Below are 10,001 nucleotides of genomic sequence, written 5' to 3'. Positions count from 1 at the left end.
TTACCCCTTATCCTTAGACTGTGACCCCTGGTTCTGGACTCCCCAACCATCGGGAGCATCCTTCCTGCATCTAGTCTGTCCAGTCCTGTCAGAATTTTATAAGTTTCAATGAGATCCCCTCTCATTCTTCTAAACTCCAGTGAGAATAAGCCCAATTGACCCAATCTCTCCTCATACGTCATTCCTGCCATCCCAGGTATCAGCCTGGTGAATCTTCGCTGAACTCCTTCCATGGCAAGCACATCCTTCCTCAGATAAGGCGACCAAAACTGCACACAATACTCAAGATGCAGTCTCACCAAGGCCCTGTACAACTGCAGCAAGACATCCTTGTTCCTGTACTCAAACCCTCTCGGTACGAAGGCCAACATTCCATTTGCCTTCTTAACCGCCTGCTGCGCCTGCATGCTTACCTTCAGCGACTGGTGCACAAGGACACCCAGGTCTCGTTGCACTTCCCCTTCTCCCAATCTATTGCCATTTAGATAATAATCTGCCTTCCTGTTTTTGCCACCAAAATGGATAACCTCACATTTATCCACGTTATATTGCATCTGCCATGTTTCTGCCCAATCATCCAACATGTCCAAATCATCCTGGAGTTTCTTGACATCCTCCTCACAGCACACACGCCCACCCAGCTTTGTGTAGTCTGCAAATTTGGAGATATTACATCTAGTTCCCTTGTCCAGGTCATTTATATATATTGTGAATAGCTGGGGTCCAAGGACCGATCCCTGCGGTACCCCACTAGTCACTGCCTGCCATTTGGAAAAAGACACATTTATTCCAACTCTTTGCTTTCTGTCTGCCAACCAGTTCTCTATCCAAGTCAATACCTTGCCCCCAATCATATGTGCCTTAACTTTACATGCTAATCTCTTATGTGGGACCTTATCGAAGGCTTTCTGAAAGTCCAGATACACCACATCTACTGGTTTTCCCTTATCTATTTTACCAGTTACATCCTCAAAAAATTCCAGAAGATTAGTCAAGCACGATTTACCTTTTGTGAATCCATGTTGACTTTGTCCAATCCTGTCACTGTTTTCCAAGTGCCCTGCTATTACATCTTTTATAATGGACTCTAGCATTTTCCCCACTACCGCTGTCAGGCTTACCGGTCTGTAATTCCCCGTTTTCTCTCTATCACCTTTTTTGAATAGTGGGGTAACATTAGCTACCCTCCAATCCATGGGTACTGTTCCAGATTCCATCGAATGTTGGAAGATGATCAGCAATGCATCTACTATTTCTAGTGCCACTTTCGTAAGTACCCTAGGATGTAGATTATCAGGCCCTGGGGATTTATCCGCCTTCAATCCCATCAATTTCCCTAACACCATTTCCCTACAAATACTGATTTCTTTCAGTTCCTCCCTTTCATCAGACCCTATGTTCCCCGGCATCTCTGGGAGGTTATTTGTGTCCTCCTTTGTGAAGACCGAACCAAAATATGTATTTAGTTGGTCTGCCATTTCTTTGTTCCCCATTATAAATTCCCCTGATTCTGACTGCAAGGGACCTACGCTTGACTTCACCAATCTTTTTCTCTTCACATATCTATAAAAGCTTTTACAGTCAGTTTTTATGTTCCCTGAAAGCTTACTCTCATATTCTATTTTCCCCTTCTTAATTAATCCCTTTGTCCTCCTTTTTTGAATCCTAAACTGCTCCCAATCCTCAGGATTATTGCTTTTTCTGGCCAATTTATTTGTCCTCTCCTTGAATCTTATGCTATCCCTAATTTCCCTTGTTAGCCACGGTTGAGTCACCTTTTTTGTTTTATTTTTATGCCAAACTGGGATGAACAAATTCTGTAGTTCATCCATGCAGTCTTTGAATGTTTGCCATTGCCTATCCACCGTCAACCCTTTGAGTGACATTCCCCAATCAATCCTACCCAACTCGCGCCTCAGACCATCGAAGTTTCCTTTATTTAAATTTAGGACCCTAGTCTCTGAGTCAACTACTTCATTCTCCATCTTAATGAAAAATTCGATCATATTATGATCACTCTGACCCAAGGGGCCTGGTACAACAAGATTGCTAATTAATCCTTTCTCATTACATAATACCCAGTCTAAGATGGCCTGATCTCTGGTTGGTTCCTCGACATATTGGTCCAGGAAACCATCCCATAAACACTCCAGGAATTCCTCCTCCACAGTATTGTTACTAATTTGGTTAGCCCAATCTATATGTAGTGTGAGCTATGGGGGCGGTTTGTGGTGGATGGACGGTATGTGGCCACCAGATGGAGACAAAGTCCCCCTCCCACTCCAATTCAGGTGAAGGCCACACCCACCTCCAACACACCTGAAGCAAATCTACCCATTAGCTCAGGAGTTCAAAAGGCAAGCCAGTGCCTGAGTAGAGGGCTAGTGCCTGAGGAGAACGGCAGGGCAGGGCGCGGCAGGGCAGGGCAGGGCAGGGCAGGGCAGGGCAGGGCGGGGCGGGGTTTGTACCTGAGGAGAAAGCCAGGACAGCTGTTGAAAACCTGCTTACAGCTGCCACAGAGAGGTCTACTATTGAACCCGGGTGGAATATTGTTTAGCTTTGAGAGCCTGATATCATCACTGGACCGGCTGAGAAAGATCCAGTGGTAAAGTAACACTGGCTTATAGTTATTTTGGAGGAAACTGATTTAAGGACTGCCTTCCTAACCAGGATGGCTTTGTTCTTCATTTTTCTTTTTGAACGTCATATGTTTTTTGGATTTTGCCAGATGTGAACCTTTTTTCCCGTTTTCTAAAAATAAAACACAGCTAACTGCTGTTTTTCATTTACCAATCTTGTGACTGTGCTTGTGTCCTCCATCCCACATCAACACACCCTTTGGTCTAGGTGGTGGTTGTTTACATATGGTGGAGAATGCTAGCTTTAGCCCTCTGGTGGCTGGGAGGACAAAGCACACATTGTTGAAAACCCTTTGGTGGAGCGATGGAGGCCCTTTTGCAGCAGAAAGAGTTGGATGAGAAGGCTGAATCGTTTTCTCAGCCTGCTTCTCGAAATGCAGTTGCAGGGTTGTCGGCAGCGACACTGGCCTCACTTGGGGGATCTTCACCTCGATGAGGGAGTGGGGATACGAGTAGCATTCTGGATCCAGATGTTTCACTCAGTGAATTGTGGGATTCCTTATCAGAAGTAGAAGAGAAATACAAAAAAAAGCTATGGTCTCCAATGCACAACTAGACAATGAAAAATCTAACTTCGTCTACCAAGTGGATACACTAAAAGATGTTATTGAGGAATTGGAGGAGCAAATGGCAGAGCTATATAGAGAAAATGAGAAAAAATCTAAGGAACTGGAACGACAAAAACATACGTGTAGTGTGTCACAACATAAAGTAGAAGAACTAAAAGAGGGTATTTGGCAAAGAGACAAGCTTATAGAGAAACACGGTTTGGTGATAATCCCAGAAGGCACACCTAACGGTGATATAAACCATGAACCAGTTGTTGGTGCGATTACAGTTGTGTCTCAAGAGGCCGCTCAAGTGCTTGAAGGTGCAGGCGATGGACCACTGGATGTGCGGCTAATGAAACTGGCCGATGAAAAGGAAGAATTACTTGCACAGATCAGAAAGCTGAAATTGCAGTTGGAAGAGGAACGACAGAAGAACTCTAAGATTGAGAAAGTGCTTACGGATTCTGATCGACTAGAAAATGGCACAGCTCCACAAATTCTTGAAATACAGAGAGATGCGAACAGGCAGTTGAGTGAGTACAAGTTTAAACTGTTTAAGGCAGAACAGGATATTGCCACTGTTGAACAAAATGTTGCCAGACTCGAAGGACAGGTGCTTCATTATAAAACAGCAACAGAAAACGCTGAAAAAATAGAGGATGAACTAAAAGCAGAAAAGAGGAGGCCCTTTGGTCTGCCTGCGCCCCTTCCCGGAGGTCGGAGCTGAGGGGGGGAGGGGATATGTGAGCTATGGGGGCAGTTTGTGGTGGATGGACAGTATGTGGCCACCAGATGGAGACAAAGTCCCCCTCTCACTCCAATTCAGGTGAAGGCCACACCCACCTCCAACACACCTGAGGCAAATCTACCCATTAGCTCAGGAGTTCAAAAGGCAAGCCAGTGCCTGAGTAGAGGGCCAGTGCCTGAGGAGAGGGAGAGGGAGAGGGAGAGGGAGAGGGACAGGGACAAGGACAAGGACAAGGACAAGGACAGGGACAGGGACAAGGACCAGTACCTGAGGAGAAAGCCAGGACAGCTGTTGAAAACCAGCTTGCAGCTGCCACAGAGAGGTCTACTATTGAACCTGGATGGAATATTGTTTAGTTCTGAGAGCCTGATATGACCCCTGGACCGGCTGAGAAAGATCCAGTGGTAAAGTAACCCTGGCTTACAGTTTTTTGGAGAAAACTGATTTAAGGACTGCCTTCCTAACCACCTGGGGCGGGTGATGGTTTTGTTCTTCATTTTTCTTTTTGAACGTCATGTGTTTTTTGGATTTTGCCAGACGTGACCCTTTTTCCCCATTTTTGAAAAATAAAACACAGCTTACTGCTGTTTTTCATTTACCAATCTTGTGACTGTGCTTGTGTCCTCCACCCCCCCACATCAACACACCCTTCGGACTAGGTGGTGGTTGATTGCAGTAGATTAACGTCACCCATGATGACTGCTGTGCCCTTATTGCATGCTTCTTTAATTTCCCTTTTAATGCCATCTCCAACCTCCGCCTTACTGTTTGGAGGTCTATGTACCACTAATGTTTTCTGCCCCTTGGTATTTCTCAATTCTACCCATACAGATTCCACATCATCAGAGCTAATATCCTTCCTTACAATTGTGTTAATCCCTTCTTTAACCAGTAATGCTACCCCACCTCCCTTTCCTTTTTGCCTATCTTTCCTGAATATCGAATACCCCTGGATGTTGAGTTCCCAGCCTTGGCCATCCTTGAGCCATGTTTCCGTAATCCCAACCAAATCATACTCCTTTACCTCTATTTGCGCAGCTAATTCAGCCACCTTATTACGAATGCTCCTCGCATTAAGAAACAAAGCCTTCAGGCTTGTTTTTTTAACGCTCTTAGACCTATTAGAATTATTATTTACTGTGGCCACGTTTGATTTAAACCGTTGATTTCTCTGACTGCCACTTTTGTTTTTCTCCTTCCTATCTTTTGCTTTTATCCTTGTTTCCCTTTCCTCTGTCTCCCTGCTCAGGTTCCCAACCCCCTGCCATTTTAGTTTAAACCCTCCCCAACAGCACGAGCAAACACTCCCCCTAGGACATCGGTTCCAGCCATGCCCAGGTGCAAACTGTCCGGTTTGAACTGGTCCCACCTCCCCCAGAACCGGTTCCAATGTCCCAGGAACTTGAATCCCTCCCTGTTGCACCATTCCTCTAGCCACGTATTCATCTGAAATATCCTTCTATTTCTACTCTGACTAGCACGTGGCACTGGTAGCAATCCTGAGATTACTTACTTTGAGGTCCTTTTTTTAAATTTACCTCCTAACTCCCTATATTCAGCTTTTAGGACCTCATCCCAGTTTTTACTTATATCGTTGGTACCTATGTCCACCACAACAACTGGCTGTTCACCCTCTCCTTCCAAGATGTTCTGCAGCCGCTCTGAGGCATCCTTGACCCTTGCACCAGGGAGGCAACACGCCATCCTGGTGTCTCGTTTGCGGCCGCAGAAACGCCTATCTATTCCCCTTACAATAGAATCCCCTATTACTATAGCTCTACCCCTATTTGTCCTCCCGTCCTGTGCAGCAGAGCCACCCCTGGTGCCAGGAAGTTAGCTGCTGCTGCTTTCCTCTGATAAGCCATCCCCCCCAACAGTACTCAAAGTGGTATATCTGTTTGAGTGGGGGATGTCCACAGGGGACCTCTGCACTACCTGCCTGCGCCTAGTATTCTGCCTGTTGATCACCCCTTCCCTTTCTGCCTGTCCAACCTCTACCTGTGGTGTGTCCAACTCCCTAAACGTGCTATTCACAACGTCCTCAGCATCGCATCCTACCCAACTCACGCCGCATACCATCGTAGTTTCCTTTATTTAAATTCAGGACCCTAGTCTCTGATTCAACGACTTCATTCTCCATCTTAATGAAGAATTCTATCATATTATGATCGCTCCAACCCAAGGGGCCTCATACAACAAGATTGCTAATTAATCCTTTCTCATTACATAATACCCAGTCTAAGATGGCCTGATCTCTGGTTGGTTCCTCGGCATATTGGTCCAGGAAACCATCCCGTAAACACTCCAGGAATTCCTCCTCCACAGTATTGTTACTAATTTGGTTAGCCCAATCTATATGTAGATTAAAGTCACCCATGATGACTGCTGTGCCCTTATTGCACGCTTCTCTAATTTCCCTTTTAACCTCCGCATTACTGTTTGGAGGTCTATATACCACTCCCACTAACATTTTCTGCCCCTTGGTATTTCTCCGTTCTACCCATACAGATTCCACATCATCAGAGCTAATATCCTTCCTTACAATTGTGTTAATCCCTTCTTTAACCAGCAATGCTACCCCACCTCCCTTTCCTTTTTGCCTATCTTTCCTGAATATTGAATACCCCTGGATGTTGAGTTCCCAGCCTTGGCCACCCTGGAGCCATGTTTCCGTAATCCCAATCAAATCATATTCATTTACCTCTATTTGCGCAGCTAATTCATCCACCTTATTACGAATGCTCCTCGCATTAAGACACAAAGCCTTCAGGCTTGTTTTTTTAATGCTCTTAGACCTATTAGAATTATTATTTAATGTGGCCATGTTTGATTTAAACTGTTGATTTCTCTGACTGCCACTTTTGTTTTTCTCCTTCCTATCTTTTGCTTTTATCCTTGTTTCCCTTTCCTCTGTCTCCCTGCTCAGGTTCCCAACCCCCTGCCATTTTAGTTTAAACCCTCCCCCAGAGCACTAGCAAACACTAGGACATTGGTCCCGGTCCTGCCCAGGTGCAAACCATCTGGTTTGCACTGGTCCCACCTCCCCCAGAACCGGTTCCAATGTCCCAGGAATTTGAATCCCTCCCCCTTGCACCATTTCTCTAGCCATGTATTCATCTGAAATATCCTTCTATTTCTACTCTGACTAGCACATGGCACTGGTAGCAATCCTGAGATTACTACTTTTGAGGTCCTATTTTTTAATTTACCTCCTAACTCCCTATATTCCGCTTTTAGGACCTCATCCCGTTTTTTAGCTATATCGTTGGTACCTATATGCACGACAACTGGCTGTTCACCCTCCCCTTCCAAAATGTTCTGCAGCCGCTCTGAGACATCCTTGACCCTTGCACCAGGGAGGCAACACACCATCCTGGAGTCTCGTTTGCAGCCGCAGAAACGCCTATCTATTCCCTTTACACTAGAATCCCCTATTACTATAGCTCTACCCCTCTTTTTCCTCCCGTCTTGTGCAGCAGAGCCACCCCTGGTGCCAGGAAGTTGGCTGCTGCTGCCTTCCTCTGATAAGCCATCACCCTGAACAGTATTCAAAGTGGTATATCTGTTTGAGAGGGGGATGTCCACAGGGGACTCCTGCACTACCTGCCTGCGCCTACTACTCTGTCTGTTGGTCACCCCTTCCCTTCCTGCCTGTCCAACCTTTGCCTACGGTGTGACCAACTGCTTAAACGTGATATCCTTGACGTCCTCCGCATCGCAAATGGTCCAGTATGTATCTAATCGCAGCTCCAGCGCCACAATGCGGTCTGCCAGTAGCTGCAGCTGGACACACTTCCTGCACACATGGCTGTCAGGGACACAGGAAGTGTCCGAGTTCCCACATAGCGCATGAGGAGCATACCATGGGGCCGGGCTCTCCTGTCATGGCTTACCCTTTAATTAATTGAAATTAAATTAAATCAAATCAATCCCACCAATTACACTACAGTTAAATGATATATTTAAGGGCCCTGGTTTACCAATAGTCCCTGCTACACCACAGAGAGCTTAAAAACTATAAGCCACAGAGTTAAAGTTAAAAAGTGAGAAATACTCACCAACCAATCACTTACCTGCTTTCTGGTGACGTCACACTTCGATTGCTTTTTACTTCTCTCTCTCCCTCTGAGCTCGGAGATTGGTACGCTCTAAGGCCTACCTGGTCCTCGCTGCTGCTTTAAATCACTGCCGCTTGGCCGCCTCGTCTCCCGCAGGTCCGCCGCTGCTGCTCTGAGGCCTACCTGGTCCTCGCCGCTGCTTTAAATCACCACCGCTCGGCCGCCTCGTCTCCCACAGGTCCGCCGCTGCCGCTCAGAGGCCAACCTGGTCCTCGCCGCTGCTTTAAATCACCGCCGCTCGGCCGCCTCATCTCCATTTCTTATTTCTTACTTATTTCTAAATCCAGAACATCCACCAAAATCAATCTGACTTCCCGAGACTCATAGTTAAAGACTTAGAGATGCCTCTGGAAAGTTGAGAAACGCCCTGCCCATTCAGCATATTCTGACTTCTGTTAAAAAAGGTCTTATTTTTATATCCTTTTGGCAGTGGTTTCTTCTTTGATATTCTCTGCTGATGTCAGGTAATTGTCTTTATTGATACCTCTTTCGAATGCTTTCTATTCTTACTATCAATTCAACTATTGCATGCATAATTATTTCTCTACCTTTAAGTGTTCCAAGAACCATCATAAAAACAATGACAGCAATGGTTTTTGTTTGATGTCATTCTTACAAAATGCTTTCCATTCAATTCTTAATATTGGCTTTATTGGTTTTTACCAGATTGTGTCTCTATGATGGTCCACATTTAACACAAAAACAATGCTTAGACCAAGTGCCTAGTAGTTTTCTTAAGTCACCTCTATTGAAGTTATATCTTCAAAGTCTTGTTGGTATGGTTTTTACTATATCTAAATTAAAGACACTTTGACCAGGGTGGTTCATGCATTTCTAGCTATCTCAATTGGTTGCATATTTAATCTTATGGTTCCTGTTTTCCAAGTTTAACATAAAACTATTTGACCAGCAGACATTTCTTTTACTTGATGTCATGTTTTCAAAGGCACATGCCTCTTTTAATGTTTGTGTTTCTGTTCCAACGTGTTAGCTCTTCACACTTTAAACTGGGCATTCTCATTGTGTTTGTTGCAAACCGTAAACCTTTCGGAAGCAAGTCTTTGCTTTTCAATAGGGTCTTAGTTTCTTGGTCAATATCCCTTTCCCATTTCAAAGTCTGTTTACAACTTTGTTATCAACTGATCTTTATCTCAGAAGCCTGTATTCTGTTTATAACTTTTTCTGCTGAGACTTGTGTCTTTTAAACCCAGTATGTCTTTTATTAATAATATCAGAATTCTGTTCATGGTATCGTGTATTTCTCTGAATCATGGCTATTCCTTCACAATCCAGGGGGCTCTAGATTTGTTAGTCCCACCTTTTTTCTTTAAGGGCACATATTTGGTCTGAACCCTCCGGATCTCCTCCTTGAATGCCTCCCACTGCTCTGACACCAATTTACCTTCAAGTAGCTGTTTCCAGTCCACTATGGCTAAATCCCCTCTGAGCTTAGCAAACTTTGCTTTTCCCCAATTTAGTATTTTTATTCCTGGTCTATCCTTGTCCTTTTCCATAACTACCTTAAATCTAACTGAATTATGGTCACTAGCACCAAAATGCTTACCCACTGATGCGCCTTCTACCTGCCCAGCTTCATTCCCTAAAACTAAGTCCAGAACCACCCCCTCCCTTGTTGGACTTGCTACATACTGGCTAAAAAAGTTCTCCTGGATGCATTTTAGGAATTCTGCACCCTCTATACCCTTCACACTAATTTTATCCCAGTTAATATTGGGGTAGTTGAAATCCCCTACTATCACTGCCCTATAGTTTTTGCACTTCTCAGAAATTTGTCTACATATTTGCTCTTCTATCTCCCTCTCACTGTTTGGGGGTCTGTAGTACACTCCCAGCAGTGTGATCGCCCCTTTTTTGTTTTTCAATTCGACCCATATGGCCTCGTTTGATGATCCCGCCAACATATCATCCCTCCTCACAGCTGTAA

General features: G+C 44.9%; 1 pseudogene; it reads left to right on the top strand.

Annotated features, from left to right (window-relative positions):
- The first annotated feature begins 2,943 nt into the window (after positions 1-2,943).
- On the top strand, positions 2,944-4,067 carry LOC147107088 (leucine-rich repeat flightless-interacting protein 2 pseudogene; annotated as a pseudogene).
- The last annotated feature ends 5,934 nt before the right edge of the window (positions 4,068-10,001 follow it).

This window comes from Somniosus microcephalus, chromosome 15, assembly GCF_052327205.1.
Source record: "Somniosus microcephalus isolate GS21.2 chromosome 15, FLI_Smic_1.0, whole genome shotgun sequence".
Lineage (NCBI taxonomy): Eukaryota > Metazoa > Chordata > Chondrichthyes > Squaliformes > Somniosidae > Somniosus > Somniosus microcephalus.
This window is presented reverse-complemented; position numbering and strand designations above follow the sequence as displayed.